A 25,485-nucleotide genomic window follows, 5' to 3' on the forward strand; every position below is an offset into this window, starting at 1 on the left:
ACAGACGATCAGACGACGTCGGGCGTGGCATGCTATCACCGCCCTTGGACAGCACACACGGTCGGATGACGTTGGGCGTGGAATTCCATCACTGCCCTTGAACAGCACAAACTATCGAATGACGTCAGGCATGGCATGATATCACCGCCTTTGGACTGCATGCACGATCGGACAGCGTTGGGCGTGGCATGCCATCATCGCCCTTGGACAGCACAGATTGTGGAACGACATTAGGCGTGGCATGACATCACCGCCTTTGGACAACACACACGGTCGAACAACATCGGGCGTGACATGCCATCACCGCCTTTGGACAGCACACACGGTCCAACGATGTCAGTCGTGGTATCCCATCAACGCATTTGGATTGCACACACGGTCTAACTACGTCGGGCGTCGCATGCCATCATCGCCTTTGGGAAGCACAAACGGCCGAACGACGTTGGGCGTGGCATCACATCATCGGCTTTGGAATAGCTCACACAATCGGACTGCATCGGGCGTGGCATGCTATAATCGCCTTTGGGCAGCACAAACGGTCGAACGACATCAGGCGTGACATGTCATTACCGCCTTTGGACAGCACACACGATCGAACGACGTCGGGCGTGGCATGACATCATCGCCTTTGGGCAGCACACTCGGTCAAACGACATCGGGCGTGGCATGCCATCATCGCCTTTGGGCAGCACAAACGGTCGAACGACGTCGCGCGTGGCATCCCATCATCGCCTTTGAACTAGCTCACACAGTCGGACGCCGTCAGGCGTGGCATTCCATCATCTCCCTTGGACGGCAAATACGGTCAAACGACGTCGAGCGTGCCATGTCATTATCGCCTTTGGGCAGCACACACGGTCGAACGACGTCGGGCGTTGCATGCCATCATCGCCTTTGGGCAGTACACAAGGTTGAATGACATCGGGCGTGACATGCCATCATCACCTTTGGGCAGCATACACGGTTGAATGACGTCGGGCGTGGCATGCCATCTGAGCCCTAGGAAGGCAAACACGATCGAACGACGTTGGGCGTGGCATGCCGTCATGGCCGTTGGACAGCACACATGGTCAAATGACATTGGTCGTGGCATGCCATCATAGCCCATGGATTGCAAATACGGTCGAACGAATTTGGGCGTGGCATGCCATCGTCACCTTTGGACTAGCGGACACACTCGGACGGTGTCGGGCGTGGCATGCCATCATCTCCCTTGGACGGCAAACACGGTCGAACGGCGTCTAGCGTGGTATGCAATCACCGCCTTTGGACACCACCCACGGTCGGACGATGTCGGGCGTGGCATGCCATCATCGCCTTTGGGCAGCACAGACGGTTAGATGGCATTGAATGTGGCATGACATCATTGCCCTTGGATAGCACAAATGGTTGGCCATCGTCAAGCGTGGCATGCCATCATCGCCTTTGAACAACACAGACAGTCGGCCATCGTCGGGCGTGGCATGCCATCATAGCCCTTGGACAGCTTACACGGTCGGAGGACGTCGGGTGTGGCATGCCATCATTGCCTTTGGACTAGCTGACACGATCGGACGACATCGGGCGTAGAATGCCATCATCGCCTTTGCACTAGCTGACACGGTCGGACGACATCGGGCGTGGCATGCCATCTTCGCCCTTGGGCAGAACAGACGGTCAGACGGCGTCAGGTGTGGCATGCCATCATCGCCCTTGGACAGCACAGATGGTCGGTAGTCGTCGGGCATGGCATGCCATCATATCCCTTGGACAGCACAAATAGTCGGTCATCGTCGGACGTGCCTGCACACAATGGTCAGTCATGGACTGCCCGCATCGGTCGTGGCTTGAGCGACATTGTTCGAGTTCAAGACGAAACATGCGGATGTTCATTCCGTACATAAATCAAAGGATTTTGAAACAACCTTTATGCATGACAAACATATTCATCAACTTTCCATTATCTATTCCCTAACGTTTCCACCTAACATGGCTCTTTCGCATCATTTTCATTACTTTTACGGTTCGTACTATATTGAAAAATCTTTTATTTGTGCAAATATATATCTTATCATTAATTTGACATGTTTAGAAGTGTTTTCGAGAATTTCCGTATTTTTCCGACTTTAAATCATTATTTTATAATTTATATTTACGCTTTTTAATTTTTTACGTCTCCTTTTAAAAATTAAAATTTATAAAAATTTTATTTTAAGGTTCCCATATTTTTTTGTGAATTTTCGGAGTTGATTTCATATGTTTTCATTATTTTTCCTATTTTTATTAATTTTCTACTAATTTTTTGGAATTTTTTGAGAAAATAAAAATTAAAAAAAATGTTGAAATATATTTTTTATATATATTAAAATCATTTGTTAAAGTTGATGTGTGTTTTTACCTTAAGACTTGCATATTTGGGTTGTACATTTCTATTATGATTCTCGGGAAAATACATGTCAACTCCTGTCGCATTGGTAAAACTTTTTTAAGCATATATAAGGGGGGTAGAGGTGTTGGAGGCAGACTAAGGTGCAGGCAGGCAGACCGCATAGGCATCCCGTGGGCTTAGTAGGCGTGCTGTGTGGGCGCTTGATGGAATGCCTGGCTCGTCCATGCTACGCCGTTGGGCGTCTACAAAAACATGCTAGCGACGTTTGTGGGGCGGCTGAGGCGAAGGCAGGCGGACGTCAAGGGCGTTCTATGGTCTTAGTAGGCATGTTAAATTGGCGCTTGACGGCATGCATGGCTCGTCCGTGCTACGCCATAGGGTGATTACAAAAATATGCCCGCGACGTCTGCAGGGTGTTTGAGGCGGTGGCAGGCGAACGTCACGGGCGTCCTGTGGGCTTAGTAGGCGTGCTGCCTGGGCGCTTGATGGCATGCATGGCTTGTCTGTGCTACCACCATTGGGTGTTAACAAAAACATGCAAGCAACGTTTGTGGGGCAACTGAGGCCAAAACAGGCGGACGTCAAGGGCGTCATGTTGGCTTAGTAGGCGTGCTGCGTAGGCGCTTGACGTCGAAATTTAAATCAGAAGCGGGGCATTTCCCCTCTTTTTGGACATAAGGCTGCCTTCATGGGCTGATCTGGGAGGAAGACGTTGTTAGGTGGGGAGTTTTGCTGGGGCGGCACATCTGTTAAAAGATAACGCAGGTGTCCTAAGATGAGCTCAGTGAGAACAGAAATCTCGTGTGGAACAGAAGGTTTAAAGCTCATTTGCTGTGAAAGTGTGGCCTAACGATCCTTTAGACCTTCGGAATTCGAAGGTAGAGGTGTCAGGAAAGTTACCGCAGGGAAAACTGGCTTGTGGCAGCCAAGCATTCATAGTGACGTTGCTTTTTTATCCGTCGATGACGCCTCTTCCTATCATTGTGAAGCAGAATTCAACAAGTGTTGGATTGTTCACCCACCAATAGGGAACGTGAGCGGGGTTTAGACCGTCGTGAGATAGCTTAGTTTTGCCCTCTTGATGACAGTGTTGCAATAGTAATTCAACCTAGTACGAGAGGAACCGTTGATTCACACAATTGGCCATCACGCTTGGTTGAAAAGCCAGTGGCGCAAAGCTACCGTGTGCTGGATTATGACTGAACTCCTCTAAGTCAGAATCCGGGCTAGAAGCGACGCATGCGCCTGCTATCCGCTCACCGACCCGCAGTAGGGGCCTATGGCCCCCAAGGGCACATGTCGTTGGCTAAATCGTCGCGACGAAAGCGTCATGGTGACTGCCTTGAAGTACAATTTCCATCGACCGGCGGGTAGAATCTTTTTCATAGGACTTAAATACGTGATGGGGTATTGTAAGTGGCAGAGTGGCCTTGCTGCGACGATCCACTGAGATTCAGCCCTTTGTCGCTCTGATTCGTCCCCCCCACACTCCCCCTCCCCCAAAATCAAATCCTATCATTTCTAACTTTTCAAATGAGAGGTTCGCGCGCTGCTTGCATCCTTAGAAGGGGAAAAAATAATTAAGATTTGAAATATAAGTACCGGAAGTAACATGGCACGTGAAGTTCACTAGTCTGCCGCTAGGTGTTGAGCTATACATTGTACGACGGTCAAAAACTTTTCCGATAACTAAGCCCCATTACGAGGTTTTCGTAATGTTGAGTTCGTTTATCAAGCCAAATGACATGTTAAGGGACTAATGAAATGTCATTATAAGAGGTTTTCAGTATGTTGGGTGCAATTTTTAAAGCCATGTTAGATGTAAAGGGGCAAATGGGTCTGCGTATGCAACACGTCTGCGGCCAAGCAGCATCTGCCAAGGCCTGCGCAGAACAGGAGTGGACTCCAAAATACGCCCTTGGACTGCACTCACGGTCGAAAGACTTCGGGAGTGGCATGCCATCACACCCGTGGACAGCACACACGGTCGGACGATGTCAGACTTGAGTGCCATCACCGCCCTTGGACAGCACACAGGTTCAGACAACGGCGGGCTTGGCATGACATCACTGCCCTAGGACTGCACGCATGGTCGGATGACGTCGGGCATGGCATGACATCACCGCCCTTGGACAGCACAAACGGTTGAATGACATCAGGCGTGGCATGACATCAAGTCCCTTGGACTGCACGCACGGTTGGACGACGTCAGGCGTGGCAGGACATCACCGCCCTTGGACAGCACACATGGTTAGAACCATCGGGCGTGGCATGACATCACCGACCTTGGACAGCACACACGGTCGACAACGTCATGCGTGGCATGACATCACCTCCCTTGGAAAGTAAAAAAGGTAAGACGACGTCGAGCGTGGCATGACATCACCTCCCTTGGGCAGCACACACGGTCGGACTTCGTCGGGCGTGGCATGACATCACCACCTTTGGTCAGCATACACGGTCGAACTACGTCAGGCGTGGCAAGCCATCATCGGCTTTGGGAAGCACACACGGTAGAACGACGTCAGGCGTGGCATGCCATCATATTCCTTTGACAGAAAAGACGGTCGAACGACGTCAGGCGTGACATGCCATCACCGCCTTTAGACAACACACTCGGTCGAACGACATCGGGTGTGGCATACCAACAACGCTTTTATGCAGCACACACGGTTCAACAACGTTGGGCCTGGCATGACATTACCGCCTTTGGACAGCACACACGGTCAAACGACGACAGGCGTGACATGCCATCACCACTTTTCGACAACACACACGGTCAAATAGCGTCGAGCGTGGCATGCCATCATCTCCTTTGAGAAGCACACACGGTCGAACGACATCGGGCGTGGCATGCCAACATCGCTTTTGGGCAGCATAAACAGTCGAACGACGTCGGGCATGGCATGACATCACCGCCCTTAGACTGCACGCAAGACCAGACGACGTCGAGCGTGGCATGACATCACTGCCCTTGGACTGCAAAGATGTTCAAACGACGTCGGGTGTGGCATGCCATCACCGCCCTTGGACAGCTCACACGGTGGGACGACTACGGGCCTGGCATGCCATCACCGCCCTTGGACAGCACACACGGTTGAATGACGTCGGGCATGGCATGCAATCACCGCCTTTGGGAAGCACACATGGTCGAACGACAAAGCCCTTGGACGGCAAACATGGTGGAACGACGTCAGGCGTTGCATCACATCACTGCCCTTGGACTGCACGCACCATCGGACGATGTCACGCGAGGCATGATATCACCGCCCATGGACAGCACACACAGTCGACATTGTTGGGTTTTGCATGACATTACCGCCTTTGGACAGTACACACGGTAAGACGAAGTCACGCGTTGCATGACATCACCGCCCTTGGGCAGCACACACGGTTGGACTACATCGGGCGTGGCATGACATCACCGCCTTTGGATAGCACACACGATCGAACGACATCGTCGGTAGAACGACGTCAGGCGTGGCATGCCATCATAGCCCTTTGAAGGCAAACACGATCGAACGACGTCGAGTGTGACATGCAATCACCGCCTTTGGGAAGCACACACGATCGAACTACGTTGGGCGTGACATGCCATCACCGCCTTTGGACAGCACACACGGTCGAACGACGTCGGGCGTGGCATGCCATCATCGCCTTTGGGCAGCACAAATGATCGAACGACGTCGGGCTTGGCATGACATCACCGCCCTTGGACTGCATGGACGGTCGAACGACGTCGGGCGTGGCATGCCATCATCGCCTTTGGGAAGCAAACACGGTCGAACGACGTCGGGCGTGTCATGCAAACATCGTATTTGGGCAGCACAAACGGTCAAACGACGTCGGGCATGGCATCACATCACCGCACTTAGACTGCACGCATGATCGGTCAACGTCGGGTGTGGCATGACATCACTGCCCTTGGACTGCACAGACGGTCAAATGACGTCGGGCATAGCATGACATCACCGCCCTTGGATAGCATACACGGTCGGATCACGCCGGCAGTGGCATGCCATCACCGCCCTTGGACAGCACACACGGTTATAGGACGTCGCGCGAGGCATGCCATCACCGCCTTTGGAAAGCACACACAGTGGAACGACGTTGGGCGTGGCATGCCATCATAGCCCTTGGATGGCAAACATGGTCGAACGACGTCGGGCATGGCATGACATCACTGCCTTTGGACTGCACGCACGGTCGGACGACGTCGGGCGTGACAAGATATCACCAACCTTGGACAGCACAGACGGTCGGACGGCGTCGGGCGTGGCATGCCATCACCGCCTTTGTACAGCACACACAGTAGAACGACGTTGGGCGTGGCATTCCATCATCGCCTTTGGGTAGCACAAAGGGTCGAACGACGTCGAGAGTGGCATGCCATCATCGCCTTTGGGTAGCACAAACGGTCGAACGACGTCGAGTGTGACATGCCATCACCGCCTTTGGGAAGCACACACGATCGAACTACGTTGGGCGTGACATGCCATCACCGCCTTTGGACAGCACACACGGTCGAACGACGTCGGGCGTGGCATGCCATCATCGCCTTTGGGCAGCACAAATGATCGAACGACGTCGGGCTTGGCATGACATCACCGCCCTTGGACTGCATGGACGGTCGAACGACGTCGGGCGTGGCATGACATCACCATCCTTGGACTGCACAGACGGTCGAACAACGTCTGGTGTGGCATGACATCACCGCCCTTGGACAGCACACACGGTCAGACGACGTCGGGCGTGGCACGCCATCACCGCCCTTGGACAGCACACACAGTTGGACGATGTCGAGCGTGGCATGCCATCACTGCCTTTGGGCAGCACACACAGTCGAACGACGTCAGGCGTGGCATGCCATCATATCCCTTGGACGGCAAACACGGCCGAACGACGTCGGGCGTGGCATGAAATCACCGCCCTTGCACTGCACACATTATCAGACGACGTCGGGCGTGGCATGACATCATCACCCTTGGACTGCTCGCATCTTCAGACGACGTCGGGCGTGGCATGGCATCACTGCCCTTGGACTACATAGACGGTAGAACGACGTCGGGTGTAGCATGACATCGCCGCCCTTAGAAAGAATACACGGTCAGACGACGTTGGGCGTGGCAAGCCATCACCGCCCTTGGACAGCAAACACAGTTTGACGGCGTCAGGCGTAAAATGCCATCACCACCTTTGGGAAGCACACACGGTCGAACGACGTCGGGCGTGGCATGCCATCATAGCCCTTGGACAGCAAACATGGTCGAACGACGTCGGGCTTGGCATGACATCACTGCCCTTGGATTGCACGCACAATCGGACAACATCAGGCGTGGAATGATATCACAGCCCTTGGACTGCACGCACGATCGGATGACGTCAGACGTGGCATGATATCACCGCCCTTGGACAACACACATGTTCGGTAACATCGGGCGTAGCATATCATCACTGCCCTTGGAAAGCATTCACGGTCGGCAACGTTGGGCGTTGCATGACATCACCGCCCTTGGACAGCACACACGGTCAGATGACGTCGGGCGTGGCATTACATTACTGCCCTTGGGGCGTAGAATGACATCACCACCCTTGGACAGCACACACGGTTGGACGACATCGAGCGTGGTATGCCATCACCGCCTTTCAGAAGCACAAAAGGTCAAACGACGTCGGGCGTGGCATGCCATCATAGCCCTTGGACGACAAACATGGTCGAACGACGTCGGGCGTGGCATGATATCACTGCCCTTGGACTGCATGCACGGTCGGACGAAGTCAGGCGTGGCATGATATAACCGCCCTTGGACAGCACACACGGTCGGCAACGTTGGGCGTGGCATGACATCACCGCTCTTGGACAACACACATGATCAGAAGACGTCGGGCATGGCATGACATCACCGCACTTGGGCAGGACACACGGTCAGACTATGTCGGGCGTGGCATGACATCACTGCATTTGGATAGCACACACGGTCGAACGACGTCGGGTGTCGCATGCCATCATCGCCTTTGGCAGCACACACGTTAGAACGACGTGGGGCATGGCATGCCATCATAGTCCTTTGACGACAAACACGATCGAACGACATTGGGCGCGACATACCATCACCGGGCAGCACACACGATCAAACGACGTCGGGCATGGTATGCCATCATCGCCTTTAGGCAACATAAACAGTCAAACGACGTCGGGCGTGGCATCCCATCATCGCCATTGGACTAGCTCACACAGTCAGACGGCGTCGGGCGTGGCATGCCATAATCGCCCTTGGATGGCAAACACGGTAGAACGACGTGGAGCGTGGCATGCCATCATCGCCTTTGGGAAGCACACACGGTAGAACGATGTCAGGCGTGGCATGCCATCATAGCTCTTGGACGGCACAAACGATCGAACAGCGTCGGGCGTGACATGCCATCACCGCCTTTGCACAGCACACACGGTCGAACGACGTCGGGCGTGGCATGTTATCATCGCCTTTAAGTTGCAGATTCGGTCGAACGACGTCGGGCGTGGCATGACATCACCGCCCTTGGACAACACATACGGTCGGTAACGTCGTGCATGGCATGACATCACCGCCCTTGGACAGTACACACGATAGGCAACGTTGGGCGTGGCATGACATCACCGCCACTGGACAGCACACAGGGTCGAACGACGTCGAGTGTGGCATGCCATCATCGCCGTTGGGCAGCACACACGGTCTAACAACATTGGGCGTAGCATGACATCATCGCCTTTGGGGAGCACAAATGATCGAACGATGTCGGGCGTGGCATGACATCACCGCCCTTGGACAACACACACGGTCGGTAATGTCGTGCGTGGCATGACATCACTGCCCTTGGACAATACACACGATCGGCAACGTTGGACGTTGCATAATATCACCGCCCTTGGACAGCACAAACGGTCGAATGACTTCGAGTATGGCATGCCATCATCGCCTTTGGGAAGCACACACGGTCAAACAACATCGGGCGTGGCATGACATCATCGCCTTTGGGGAGCACAAATGGTCGAACGACGTTTGGTGTGGCATGCCATCATCACCTTTGGACTAACTCACATAGTCGGACGGCATCGGGCGTGGCATGCCATCATCGCCCTTGGACAACAAACACGGTGAAACAACGTCGGGCATGGCATGCCATCATCACCTTTGGAAAGCAAACATGATCGAACGGCGTCGGGCATGGCATGACATTACCGCCCTTGGACTGCACGCATGGTCGGACGACGTCGGGCGTGGCATGACATCACCGCCTTTGGTAGCACACACGGTCGAACGACGTCGGGCATGAAATGCCATCATAGCCCTTGGACGGAAAACACGGCCGAATGACGTCAGGCTTGACATGCCATCACCACCGTTGGACAGCACACACGATTGAACGACGTCAGGCGTGACATGCCATCATCACCATTAGGCAGCACACACGGTCGAACGACGTCGGGCGTGGCATGCCATCATCGCCTTTGGGCAGCACACACGGTTGAATGACATCGGGCGTGGCATGACATCACCGCCTTTGGATAGCACACACGGTCGAACGACGTCGGGCGTGACATGCCATCACCGTTTTTGAACAGCACACACGGTCGAATGTCGTCGGGCGTGGCATGCCATCATCGCCTTTGGGAAGCAAACACGGTCGAACGACGTCGGGCGTGTCATGCAAACATCGTATTTGGGCAGCACAAACGGTAAAACGACGTCGGGCATGGCATCACATCACCGCACTTAGACTGCACGCATGATCGGTCAACGTCGGGTGTGGCATGACATCACTGCCCTTGGAATGCAAAGACGGTCAAACGACGTCGGGCATAGCATGACATCACCGCCCTTGGATAGCATACACGGTCGGATGACGCCGGTAGTGGCATGCCATCACCGCCCTTGGACAGCACACACGGTTATAAGACGTCGCGCGAGGCATGCCATCACCGCCTTTGGGAAGCACACACGGTGGAACGACGTTGGGCGTGGCATGCCATCATAGCCCTTAGATGGCAAACATGGTCGAACGACGTTGGGCATGGCATGACATCACTGCCCTTGGACTGCACGTACGGTCGGACGACGTCGGGCGTGACAAGATATCACCAACCTTGGACAGCACACACGGTCACTAACGTCGGGCGTTGCATAACATCACCGCCCTTGGACAACACACACGGTGGCAACGTTGGGCGTGGCATGACATCACCGCCCTTGGACAACACATATGGTCAAACGACATCGAGTGTGGCATGCCATCATCGCCTTTGGGCAGCACACACGGTCAAACAATATCGGATGTGGCATGACATCATCGCCTTTGGGGAGCACAAACGGTCGAACGACGTCGGGCGTGGCATGACATCACCGCCCTTGGACAACACACGGGGTCGGTAACGTCATGCATGGCATGACATCACCGCCCTTGGACAGTACACAGGATCAGCAACGTTGGGCGTGGCATGACATCACCGCCCTTGGACAGCACACACCATCGAACGACGTCGAGTGTGGCATTCCATCATCGCCTTTGGGCAGCACACACGGTCAAACAACATAAGGCGTGGCATGACATCATCGCCTTTGGGGAGCACAAACGGTCGAACGACGTTGGGTGTGGCATGCCATCATCACCTTTGGACTAACTCACATAGTCGGACGGCATCGAGCGTGGCATGCCATCATCGCCCTAGGACAACAAACACGGTCAAACAACGTCGGGCATGGCATGCCATCATCACCTTAGGGAAGCACACACGATCTAACGGTGTCGGGCATGGCATGACATTACCGCCCTTGGACTGCACGCATGGTCGGACGACGTCAGGCGTGGCATGACATTACTGCCTTTGGTAGCACAAACGGTCGAACGACGTCGGGCATGGCATGACATCATAGCCCTTGGACGGAAAACACGATCGAATGACGTCAGGCTTGACATGCCATCACCGTCGTTGGACAACACACACGATTGAACAACGTCAGGCGTGACATGCCATCATCACCTTTGGGCAGCACACATGGTCGAATGACGTCGGGCGTGGCATGCCATCATCGCCTTTGGGCAGCACACACGGTTGAACGACATCGGGCGTGGCAAGACATCACCGCCTTTGGATAGCACACACGGTCGAACGAAGTCAGGCGTGACATGCCATCACCGCTTTTGAACAGCCCACACGGTCGAACGACGTCGGGCGTGGCATGCCATCATCGCCTTTGGGAAGCAAACACGGTCGAACAACGTCGGGCGTTTCATGCAAACATCGCATTTGGGCAGCACAAACGGTCAAACGACGTCGGGCGTGGCATCACATCACCGCACTTAGACTGCACGCACGATCGGACAACGTCGAGCGTGGCATGACATCACCGCCCTTGGACTGCACAGATGGTCAAACGACGTCAGGCATAGCTTGACATCACCGCCCTTGGATATCATACACGGTTGGACGACGTCGAGCGTGGCATGCCATCACCGCCCTCGGACAGCACACACGGTTTGAGGACGTCGCGCGAGGCATGCCATCACCGCCTTTGGGAAGCACACACGGTTGAACGACGTTGGGCGTGGCATGCCATCATAGCCCTTGGATGGCAAACATGGTCGAACGACGTCGGGCATGGCATGGAATCACTGCCCTTGGACTGCACGCACGGTCGAACGACGTCAGGCGTGGCAAGATATCACAAACCTTGGACAGCACACACGGTCAGTAACGTCGGGCGTTGCATAACATCACCGTCCTTGGACAGCACACACGGTGGCAACGTTGGGCGTGGCATGACATCACCGCCCTTGGACAACACACATGGTCGAACGACGTCGAGTGTGGCATGCCATCATCGCCTTTGGGCAGCACACACGGTCAACCAACATCGGGCGTGGCATGACATCATCGCCTTTGGAGAACACACAGGGTCGGTAACGTCGTGCGTGGCATGACATCACCGCCTTTGGACAGTACACACGATCGGCAACATTGGGCGTGGCATGACATCACCGCCCTTGGACAGCACACACGGTCGAATGACGTCGAGTGTGTCATGCCATCATCGCCTTTGGCCAGCACACACGGTCAAACAACATCGAGCGTGGCATGACATCATCGCCTTTGGGAAGCACAAACGGTCGAACGACGTTGGGTGTGGCATGCCATCATCACCTTTGGAGTAACTCACATAGTCGAACGACGTCGGGCGTGGCATGCCATCATCGCCTTTGGGAAGCAAACACGGTCGAACGACGTCGGGCGTGTCATGCAAACATCGCCTTTGGGCAGCACAAACAGTCAAACGACGTCGGGCGTGACATCACATCACAGCTCTTAGACTGCACGCACGGTCAGACAACGTCGGGCATGGCATGACATCACCGCCCTTGGACTGCACAGATGGTCAAACGACGTCGGGCATAGCATGACATCACCGCCATTGGATAGCATACACGGTCGGACGACGTCAGGCGTGGCATGCCATCACCGCCCTTGGACAACACACACGGTTTGAGGACGTCACGCGAGGCATGCCATCACCGCCTTTAGGAAGCACACACGGTGGAACGACGTTGGGCGTGGCATGCCATCATAGCCCTTAGACGGCAAACATGGTCGAACGATGTCGGGCATGGCATGACATCACTGCCCTTGGACTGCACGCACGGTCGGACGACGTCGAGCGTGGCAAGATATAACCAACCTTGGACAGCACACACGGTCAGTAACGTCGGGCAATGCATAACATCACCGCCCTTGGACAGCACACACGGTGGCAACGTTGGGCGTGACATGGCATCACAGCCCTTGGACAGCACACACGGTCAAACGACGTTAGGCGTGTTAGACATCACCTCCCTTGGGCAGCACACACAATCGGACAACGGCTGGCGTGGCATGACATCATCACCTTTGGACAACACACACGGTCGAACGACATCGGGAGTGGCATGCCATCATCGCCTTTGGGCAGCACACATGGTAGAACGACGTCTAGCGTGGCATGCCATCATAGCCGTTTGACGGATAAAATAATCGAACGACGTCGGGCATGACATGCCATCACCGCCTTTGGACATTGCACACGATGGAACAACGTCGGGCGTGGCATGCCATCATCACCTTCGGACTAGCTCACACAGTCGGACGGCGTTGGGCGTGGCATTCCATCATCACCATTGGACAAAAAACACGGTCAAACAACATCGGGCGTAGCATGCCATCATCACCTTTGGGCAGCACACACGATCGAACGACGTCGGGCGTGGCATGCCATCACCACCCTTGGACAGCACACACGGTTGGAGGACGTCGGGCATGGCATGCCATCACCGCCATTGGCAAGCACACACGGTCGAACGACGTCGAGCGTGGCATGCCATCATAGCCCTTGGACTGCAAACATGGTCGAACAACGTCGGGCGTGGCATGACTTCACTGCCCTTGGACTGCATGCACGGTCGGACGATGTCGGGCGTGGCACGATATCACCACCCTTGGACAGCACACACGGTCAGTAACGTCGGGCATCGCATAACATCACCGCCCTTGGAAAGCACACACGGTTGCAACGTTGGGGGTGGCATGGCATCACCGCCCTTGGACATCACACACGGTCAAAGGACGTCGGGCGTGGCATGACATCACCTACCTTGGGCAGCACACACGATCAGACTACGTCGGGCATGGCATGACATCACCGCCTTTGGAAAGCACACACGGTCGAACGACGTTGAGCATGGCATGCCATCATTGCCTTTGGGCAACACACATGGTAGAACGACGTCGAGCGTCGCATGCCATCATCACCATTGGACTAGCTCACACAGCCAGAGGACGTCGGGCGTTGCATGCCATAATCGCCCAAGGACGGCAAACACGGTAGAACAATGTCGGGCGTGGCATGCCATCATCGCCCAAGGACGGCAAACACGGTAGAACAATGTCGGGCGTGGCATGCCATCATCGCCTTTGGGAAGAACACATAGTAGAGCGATGTCAGGCGTGGCATGCCATCATAGCTCTTGGACAGCACACACGATATAATGACATCGGGCGTGATATTTTATCACCGCTTTTTGATAGCACACACGGTCGAATGACGTCGGGAGTGGCATGCCATCATCGCCTTTGGGTAGCACAAATAGTCGAATGACGTCGGGTGGGGCATGATATCATCGCCCTTGGACTGCATGCACGGTCGGACGACGTCATGCGTGGCATGATATCACCGCCCATGGACTGGACATATAATCGAATGACGTCGGGTGGTGCAAGACATCACCGCCCTTAGACAGCACACACGGTTGGACGACATCGGGCGTGGCATGCCATCATATTCCTTGGATGACAAACACGGTCGAACGACGTCGGGCATGGCATGAAATCACCGCCTTGGACTGCACGCACCGTCGGATGACGTCGGGCGTGGCATGCCATCACTGCCTTTGCGCTGCACACACAGTCAAACGACTTCAGGCGTGGCATGCCATCATAGCCCTTGGACGGAAAACACGGTCGAATGACGTCGGGCGTGGCATGACATCACCGCCCTTGGATATTACACACGATGGAACGACGTCGGGCGTGGCATGCCATCATCACCTTCGGACTAGCTCACACAGTCGGACGACGTTGGGCGTGGCATGCCATCATCGCCCTTGGACAACAAACATGGTCAAACAACGTCGGCCGTGGCATGCCATCATCACCTTTGGGCAGCACACAAAATCGAACGACGTCAGGCGTAGCATGCCATCACCGCCGTTGGACAGCACACACGGTTGGAGGACGTCGGGCATGGCATGCCATCACCGCCATTGGGAAGCACACAAGGTCGAACGACGTCGAGCGTGGCATGCCATCATAGCCCTTGGATGGCAAACATGGTCGAATAACATCGGGCGTGGCATGACATCACTGCCCTTGGACTGCACACACGGTCTGACGACGTCGGGCGTGGCAAGCCATCATCGCCCTAGGATGGTAAACACGGTAAAATAATGTCGGGAGTGGCATGCCATCATCGTCCTATGACAGCAAACACGGTAGAACGACGTCGGGCGTGGCATGCCATCAATGCCTTTGGGAAGCACACACGGTAGAAATATGTTGGGCGTGGCATTCCATCATAGCTCTTGTAAAGCACACACGATTGAACGACGTCGGGCGTGACATGCTATCACTTCTTTTGGATAGCACACACGGTCGAACGACATCGGGCGTCGCATGCCATCATCGCCTTTGGGCAGCACAAACGGTCGAACGACATCGGGCATGGCATGATATCACTGCCCTTGGATTGCACGCACGGTCGGACGGTGTCAGGCGTGGCATGACATCACCGCCCTTGGACTGCACAGATGGTCGAGCGACGTTGGGTGGTGCATGACATCACCGCACTTAGACAACACACACTGTCAGATGACGTCGAGCGTTGCAGGCCATCACCGCCCCTTGACAACACACACAGTTAGAGGACGTCGGGCGTGGCATGGCATGACTGCCTTTGGGAAGCACACACGGTTGAACGACGTCGGGCGTGGCATGCCATCATATCCCTTGGACGGCAAACACGGCCGCACAACGTCGGGCATGGCACAAAATCACTGCCTTGGACTGCACGCACCGTCGTATGACATCAGGCTTTACATGACATCACCGCCATTGGAGTGCGCGCATGGTCGGAAACGTCGGGCGTGGCATGACATTACCGCCATTGGACTGCATAGACGGTAAAATGACATCGGGTGTGGCATGACATCACCTCCCTTAGAAAGCATACACGATCGGACAATGTTAGGCGTGGCACTCTATCACCACCCTTGGACAGCAAACACGGTTGGACAACGTCGGGCGTGGCATGACATCACCTTCTTTGGGCAGCACACATGGTCGAACGATGTCGGGCATGGCATGCCGTCATAGCCCTTATACAGCAAACACGGTCGAACGACGTCGGGCATGGCATGAAATCACCCCCTTGGACTTCACGCACCGTCGGACGATGTCGGGCGTGGCATGCCATCACCGCCTTTGCGCAGCACACATAGTCAAACGACTTCAGGCGTGGCATGCCATCATAGCCCTTGGATGGCAAACTTGGTCGAACGACGTCGGGCATGGCATGACATCACCGCCCTTGGACTGCATACATCTTCGGACGACATCGGGCGTGGCATGACATCACTGCTCTTGGACAGCACAAACGGTCGGTAACATCGCGCGTGGCATGACATCACCGCCCTTGGACAGTACACACGGTCGGAAACATTGGGTGTGGCATGACATCACCGCCCTTGGACAGCACACACGGTCGAACGACGTCGGATGTGGCATGCCATCATCGCCTTTAAGCAGCACACACGGTCGAACAACGTCGGGCGTGACATGCCATCACCTCCTTTGGACAGCACATACAGTCGAACAACATTGAGCGTGGCATGCCATCATCGCCTTTGGGCAGCACACACGGTCTAACGACGTCAAGCATGGCATGCCATTATCGCCTTTGGACTAGCTAACACAATCGGACAGTGTCGGGCGTGGCATGCCATCATCGCCCTTGGACGACAAACACGGCCAAACGAAGTCGGGCGTTGCATGCCATCATCACCTTTGGGTAGTACACACAGTCGAACGACGTCGGTCTTGACATGACCTCACCACCTTTTGACAGCACACACAGTCGAACGACGTCGGGCGTGGCAAGTTATCATCGCCTTTTGGCAGAACAAACGGTCGAACGATGTCGGGCGTGGCATCCCATCATCGCCTTTGGACTAGCTCACACTGTTTGACGGCGCCGGGTATGGCATGCCATCAGAGCCCATGGACGCCAAACACGGTCGAACGATGTCGGGCATGACATGTCATCACCACCTTTGGCCAACAAACACGGTCGAACAACGTCGGGCGTGGCATGCCATCATGGCCCTTGGACAGCACACACGGTTGAACGACGTCGGGCGTGGGCATACACGTTCGAACGACGTCGGGCGTGGCATGCCATCATCTCCTTTGGACAAGCTTACACAGTCGGACGGCGTCTGGCATGGAAGGCCATCATTTCCATTGGACGACAAACATGATCGAACGACATCAGGTGTTGCATGCCATCACCGCATTTGGACAACACACACGGTCAGACGACGTTGGGCTTGGCATGACATCATTGCCTTTGGGCAGCATAGATGGTCGGACGGCATCGAGCGTGGCATGCCATCACCGCCTTTGGACAGCACACACGGTAGAACGACGTCGGGCGTGGCATGCCATCATCGCCTTTGGGCAGCACAAACAGTCGAATGACATCAGGCATGGCATTCCATCATCGCCTTTGGGCCGCACAAACGGTTGGACGGCGTCGGGCGTGGCATGACATCACCGCCCTTGTACTGCACGCACGGTCGGAAGACATCGGGCATGGCATGACATCACCGCCCTTGGAATGCATAGACGGTCGAATGATATTGGGTGTGGCATGACATCGCCGCCCAGAAAAAGCATACACGGTCGGACGACGTCGGGCATGGCAGTCCAATACCGCCCTTGGACAGCAAACACGGTTGGATGATGTCGGGCGTGGCATGCCATCACCGCCTTTGGACAGCACACACAGTCGAACGACATCAAGCGTGGCATGTACTCATATCTCTTGGACGGAAAACACGACCGAACGACGTCGGGCACTGCATGACATCACCGCCCTTGGACTGCACGCATCTTCGGATGACGTCGGGCGTGGCATGACATCACCGCCTTTGGACAGCACATACGGTCGATAACATTGCACGTGGCATGACATCACCTCCCTTGGGCAGTACACACAGTCGGCAATGTTGGGCGTGGAATGACATCACCGCCTTTGGACATCACACACATTGGAACGACGTCGGGTGTGGCATGCCATCATCGCCTTTTGGCAGCACAAACGGTCAAACGACGTCAGGCGTGGAATGCCATCATCGCCTTTGGAGTAGGTCACACAGTTGGATGGCGTCGGGCGTGGCATGCCATCATCGCCCTTGGACGACAAACACGGTCAAACGACGTCGGGCATGGTATGCCATCATCGCCTTTGGGCAGCACACACAGCGAACGACGTCGGGCATGGCATGACATCACCGCCCTTGGATGGCACGCACGGTCGGACGACGTCGGGTGTGGCATGACATCACCACCCTTGGCCTACATAGACGGTCGAACGACATTAGGCGTTGCATGACATCACCACCTTTGGGCAGCACACACAGTCAAACGACGTTAGAAATGGTATGCAATCATAACCCTTGGTTGGCCAACATGGCCGAACGACGTCAAGCATGACAGGCCATCACCGCCTTTGGACAACAGACACGATCGAACGACGTCGGGCATGGCATGCCATCATCTCCTTTGGGCAGCACATACGGTGGAACGACGTCGGGCATGGCATGACATCTCTGCCTTTGGAAAGCACACTTGGTCGAACAACGTCAGGCGTTACATGCCATCACCACTTTTGGAAAGCACACACAGTCAAACAACGTCGGGCGTGGCATGCCATCACCACCTTTGGGCAGCACAAACAGTCAATCGACGTCAGGCGTAGCATGAAATCACCACCCTTAAACTACACGCACGGTCGGACGACGTCGGGCGTGGCATGACATCACCACCCTTGGACTGCACAGACGGTCAAACAACGTCGGGCGTGGCATGACATCGCCGCCCTTGGATAGCACACACGGTCAGACGACGTCGGGCACGGCATGCCATTACCGCCCTTAGACAGCACACACGGTCGGATGACGTCGGGCTTGGTATGACATCACCGCCCTTGGACAGCACACTCGGTCAGACGACATCAGCCGTGGCATGACATCACTGCCCTTGGACAGCACACACGATCGAACTACGTTGGGTGTGGCATGCCATAATCACCTTTAAGCAGCACACACGGTTGAACAACCTCGGGCGTGACATGCCATCACCGCTTTGGACAGCACACACAGTCGAACGACATTGAGCGCGGCATGCCATCATCGCCTTTGGGCAGCAGACACGGTCTAACGACGTCAAGCATGGCATGCCATTATCTCCTTTGGGCAGCACAAACAGTCGAACAACGTCGGGCATGGCATCCCATCATCACATTTGGACTAGCTAACACAGTCGGACAACGTCGGGCGTGGCATGCCATCATCACCCTTGGATGACAAACACGGTCAAACGAAGTCGGGCGTGGCATGCCATCATCACCTTTGGGTAGCAGACACGGTCGAACGACGTCGGGCTTGACATGACCTCACCACCTTTTGACATAACACACGGTCGAACGACGTCAGGCGTGGCATGTTATCATCGCCTTTTGGCAGCACACACGGTCGAATGACGTCGGGCGTGGCTTGTTATCATCGCCCTTTGGCAATACAAACGGTCGAACGACGTCGGGCGTGGCATCGCATCATCGCCTTTTGACTAGCTCACACAGTTGGACGGCGTCGGGTGTGTCATGCCATCAGAGCCCTTGGACACCAAACACGGTCGAATGATGTCGGGCGTGGCATGCCATCACCACCTTTGGCCAGCACACACGGTCGAACAACATCGGGTGTGGCATACCATCATGGCCCTTGGACAGCACACATGGTTGAACGACGTCGGGCGTGGGCATACACGGTCAAACGACGTCGAGCGTGGCATGCGATCATAGCCCTTGGACGACAAACATTGTCGAACGACGTCAGGCGTGGCATCACATAACTGCCGTTGGATAGAATACACGATCGACAACGTTGGGCGTGGCATGACATCACCGCCCTTGGACAGCACACACCGTCAAACAATGTCAGGCGTGGCATGACATCACCGCCCTTGGGAAGCACACACGGTCGGACTACGTCGGGCATGGCATGCCATCACCGCCTTTCAGAAGCACATACGGTCGAAAGACGTCAGGCGTGGCATGCCATCATAACCCTTGGATGGCAAACATGGTCAAACGACGTCAGGCGTGGGATGAGATCACTGCCCTTGGACTGCATGCACGGTCGGACGAAGTCAGGCGTGGCATGATATCACCACCCTTGGATAGCACACATGATCAGACGACGTCGGGCATGGCATGACAGCACCGCCCTTGGGCAGCACACACGGTCGGACTACGTCGGGCATTGCATGACATCACTATATTTGGACAGCACACACGGTCGTACGACGTCCGGCATGGCATGCCATTATCGCCCTTGGGCAGCACACACGGTAGAACGACGTCGGGCATGGCATGCAATTATAGCCCTTTGACGGCAAACATGATCGAATGACATAGGGCGTGACATGCCATCACCAGGCAGCACACACGATCGAATGACGTCGGGCGTGGAATTCCATCATCGCTTTGGGCAGTACAAACGGTCAAACGACGTCGAGCGTGGCATCCCATTATCGCCATTGAACTAGCTCATACAGTCGGATGGTGTCGAGCGTGGCATGCCATCATCACACTTAGACGGCAAACACGGTCGAACGACGTCGGGTGTGGCATCCAATCATCGCCATTTGACTAGCTCACACAGTCGGACAGCGTCAGGCGTGGCATGCCATCATCTACCTTGGACGGCAAACACGGTACAACGACGACGAGCGTGTCATGCCATCATCGCCTTTGGAACGCACACACGGTAGAACGATGTAGGCGTGGAATGCCATCATAGCTCTTGGACAGCACACTCGATCGATCTACGTTGGGCATGACATGCAATCACCGTCTTTGCACAGCACACATGGTCGAAAGACGTCGGGCGTGGCATGTCAGCATCGCCTTTGGGTTGTAGAAACAGTCGAACGACGTCGGGCGTGGCATGACATCACCGCCCTTGGACAACACACACGGTCAGACGACATCGGGCTTGGCATGCCATCATCGCCTTTGGGCAGCACAGACGGTCGGTCGGCGTCAGGCGTGGCATGCCATCACCGCCTTTGGACAGCACACACGGTAGAACGACGTTGGGCGTGGCATTCCATCATCGCCTTTGGGTAGCACAAAGGGTCGAATGACGTCGAGCGTGGCATGCCATCATCGCCTTTGGGTAGCACAAACGGTCGAACGACGTCGGGCATGGCATGAAATCACCGCTCTTGTACTACACGCACCGTCGGATGATGTAGGGCATGGCATGATATCGCTGCCCTTGTACTGCACGCACGGTGTGAAGACATCGGGCGTGGCATGACATCAACGCCCTTGGACTGCATAGACGGTCGAACGACGTCGGGTGTGGAATGACATCGCCACCCTTAGAAAGCATACACGGTGGAAGGACGTCGGGCATGGCAGGCCATCACTCCCCTTGGAAAGCAAACACGGTAGAACAACGTCGGGCGTGGCATGCCATCATCGCCTTTGGGAAGCACACACGGCAGAACGATGTCAGGCGTGGCATGCCATCATAGCTGTTGGACAGCACACACGATATAACGACGTCGCGCATGACATTTTATCACCGCTTTTGGAAAGCACACACGGTCGAACGACGTTAGGAGTGTCATGACATCATCTCCTTTGGGCAGCGCAAACAGTCAAACGACGTCAGGCAGGGCATGATATCACCGCCCTTGGACTGCACACACGGTCGGACGACGTTAGGCATGGCATGACATCACCGCCCTTGGACTACACAGATAATCGAACGACGTCAGGTGGTGCATGACATCACCACCCTTAGACAGCACACACGGTCAGACAACGTCGGGCGTTGAAGGCCATCACCGCCCTTTGACATCACACACAGTTGGACGACGTCGGGCGTGGCATGCCATGACTGCCTTTGGGCAACACACAGAGTCGAACGACGTCGGGCGTGGCATGCCATCATATCCCTTGGACGGCAAACACGGCCGAACGACGTCGGGCATGGCATGAAATCACCGCCTTGGACTGCACGCTTCGTCGGACGACGTCGAACTTTGCATGACATCACCGCCCTTGGACTGCGCGCACGGTTGGACAACGTTGGGCATGGCATGACATCGCCGCCCTTAGAAAGCATACACGGTCAGACGATGTCTAGCGTGGCAGGCCATCACCACCCTTGGATAGAAAAGACGGTTGGACGACGTCGGACATGGCATGCCATCACCGCCTTTGGGCAGCACACAGTCGAACGACGTCAGGCGTGGCATGCCATCATAGCCCTTGGACTGCACGCACGGTCGGACAACATCGGGCGTGGCTTGACATCACCGCATTTGGGCAGCACACATGGTCTAACGATGTCGGGCATGGCATGCCATCATAGCCCTTGGACAGCAAACACGGCCGAACGACGTCGGGTATGGCATGAAATCACCGCCCTTGAACTTCACGCACCGTCGGACGACGTTGGGCGTGGTATACCATCACCGCCTTTGCGCAACACACACAGTCGAACGACTTCAGGCGTGGCATGCCATCATAGCCCTTGGAAGGCAAACACGGTCGAATGACGTCGGGCGTGGCATGACATAACCGCCCTTGGACTTCACGCATCTTCGGACGACGTCGGGCGTTGCATGACAACACCGCCCTTGGACAGCAAACATGGTCGGTAACGTCGCGCGTGGCATGACATCACCGCCCTTGGACAGTATAAATGGTCAGCAACGTTGGGCGTGGCATGACATCACCACCCTTGGACAGCACACACGGTCGAACGACGTCGGGTGTGGCATGCCATCATCACCTTTAAGCAGCACAAACGATCGAACGACGTCGGGCGTGGCATGCCATCATCGCCTTTGGGCAGCACACACGGTCTAACGACGTCAAGCGTGGCATGCCATTATCGCCTTTGGGCAGCACAAACGGTCAAACCACGTCGGGCAAGGCATCGCATCATCACCTTTGGACTAGCTAATACAGTCAGACAGCGTCGGGCGTGGCATGTCATCATCTCCCTTGGACGGCAAACACGATTAAATGAAGTCGGGCGTGGCATGCCATCATCACCTTTGGGTAGCACACACGGTCGAAAGATTTCGGGCTTGACATGACATCACCGCCTTTTGACAGCACACATGGTCGAACGACGTCGGGCGTGGAATGCCATCATCGCCTTTTGGTAGCACACATGGTCGAACGACGTCACGCGTGGCATGTGATCATCGCCTTTTGACAGCACAAACGGTCGAACGACGTCGGGAGTGGCATCCCATCATCGCCTTTGGACTAGCTCACACAGTTGGACGGCGTCAGGTGTGGCATACCATCAGAGCCCTTGGACGCCAAACACGGTCGAACAATGTCGGGTGTTGCATGCCATCACAACCTTTGGACAGCATTCACGGTCGAACGACGTCGGGCGTGGCATGCCATCATGGCCCTTGGACAGCACACACGGTTGAACGACGTCGGGCGTGGGCATACACGGTCGAATGACGTCGGGCGTGGCATGCCATCATCTCCTTTGGACTAGCTGACACAGTGAGACGGCATCGGGCATGGAAAGCTCTCATTGGCCTTTGACGACAAACACGATCGAACAACATCAGGCTTGGCATGCCATCACCGCATTTGGAAAACACACATGGTTAGACCTTATCGGGCTTGGCATGACATCATCGCCTTTGGGCAGCACAGACGGTCGGATAGCGTCGAGCGTGGCATGCCATCACCGCCTCTAGACAGCACACACGGTAGAACGATGTCAAGCGTGGCATGCTATCATCGCCTTTGGCCAGCACAAACGGTTAAACGACGTCGGGTGTGGCATGCCATCATCACCTTTGGGTAGCACAAACGGTCGAATGACGTCGAGCGTGGCATGAAATCACGCCCTTGGACTACACGCATCGTCGGATGACTTCAGTAGTGGCGTGACATCACCGCCCTTGTAGTGCACGCACAGTCAGAAGACGCCAGGCGTGGCATGACAGCACCGCCCTTGCACTTCATAGACGGTCGAACGACGTCGGGAATGGCATGACATCGCCGCCCTTAGAAAGTATACACGGTCTGACAACGTCGGGCATGGCAAGCCATCACCGCCCTTGGACAGCAAACACGGTTGATCGACGTCACGCGTGGCATGCCACCACCGCCCTTGGGCAGCACACACAGTCGAACGACATCAGGTGTGGCATGCCATCATAGCCCTTGGACGGCAAACACGAACGAACGACGTCGAGCATTACATGACATCACCGCCCTTGGACTGCACGCATCTTCAGACGATGTCGGGCGTGGAATGACATCACCGCCCTTGGACATCACATACGGTCGGTAACATTACGCGTTGCATGACATCACCTCCCTTGGACAGTACACACGGTCGGCAACGTTGGGCGTGGAATGACATCACCGCCCTTGGACAGCACACATAGTCGAACGACATCGGGTGTGGCATGCCATCATCACCTTTTGGCAGCACACATAGTCAAACGACATCAGGCGTGGCATACCATCATCGTCTTTGGTCTAGCTCACACAGTCGGACGGCGTTGGGCGTGGCATGCCATCATCGCCCTTGGACGACAAACATGGTTAAATGACGTCGGGCATGGTATGCCATCATCGCCTTTGGGCAGCACACACGGTCGAACGACGTCAGGCATGGCATGACATCACCACCCTTGGATGGAATGCACGATCGGATGACGTCAGGCATGGCATGACATCACCGCCTTTGGGCAGCACAAACGGTCGAACAACGTTAGTCATGACATGCCATCACCGCCTTTGGACAGAACCCACGATCGAATGATGTTGGGCATGGCATGCCATCATCGCCTATAGGCAGCACACACAGTGGAACGACGTCGGGCTTGGCATTGCATCTCTGCCTTAGGAAAGCACACACGGTCGAACGATGTCGGACGTGACATACCATCACCACTTTTGGAAAGCACACACCGTCAAACGACGTTGGGCGTTGTATGCCATCATCGCCTTTGGGCAGCACACACGGTCGAACGCCATCGGGCGTGGCATGCCAACATCGCCTTTGGGCAGCAAAAACAATCAATCGAAGTCGGGCGTGGCATGACATCACCTCCCTTAGACTGCACACACAGTCGAACGACATCGGGAGTGGCATGACAACACCGCCCTTGGACTGCACAAACAGTCAAACGATGTCGACCGTGG

The 25,485-nt window shown here is 55.4% G+C and overlaps 1 pseudogene; it reads right to left on the reverse strand.

The window, feature by feature from the left end:
* Nucleotides 1–3,010: 3,010 nt before the first annotated feature.
* On the reverse strand, nucleotides 3,011–4,382 carry LOC112941709 (uncharacterized; annotated as a pseudogene).
* Between the last annotated feature and the right edge of the window lie 21,103 nt (nucleotides 4,383–25,485).

Source organism: Solanum lycopersicum, chromosome 6 (genome assembly GCF_036512215.1).
Source record: "Solanum lycopersicum chromosome 6, SLM_r2.1".
Taxonomy (NCBI): Eukaryota; Viridiplantae; Streptophyta; class Magnoliopsida; order Solanales; family Solanaceae; genus Solanum; species Solanum lycopersicum.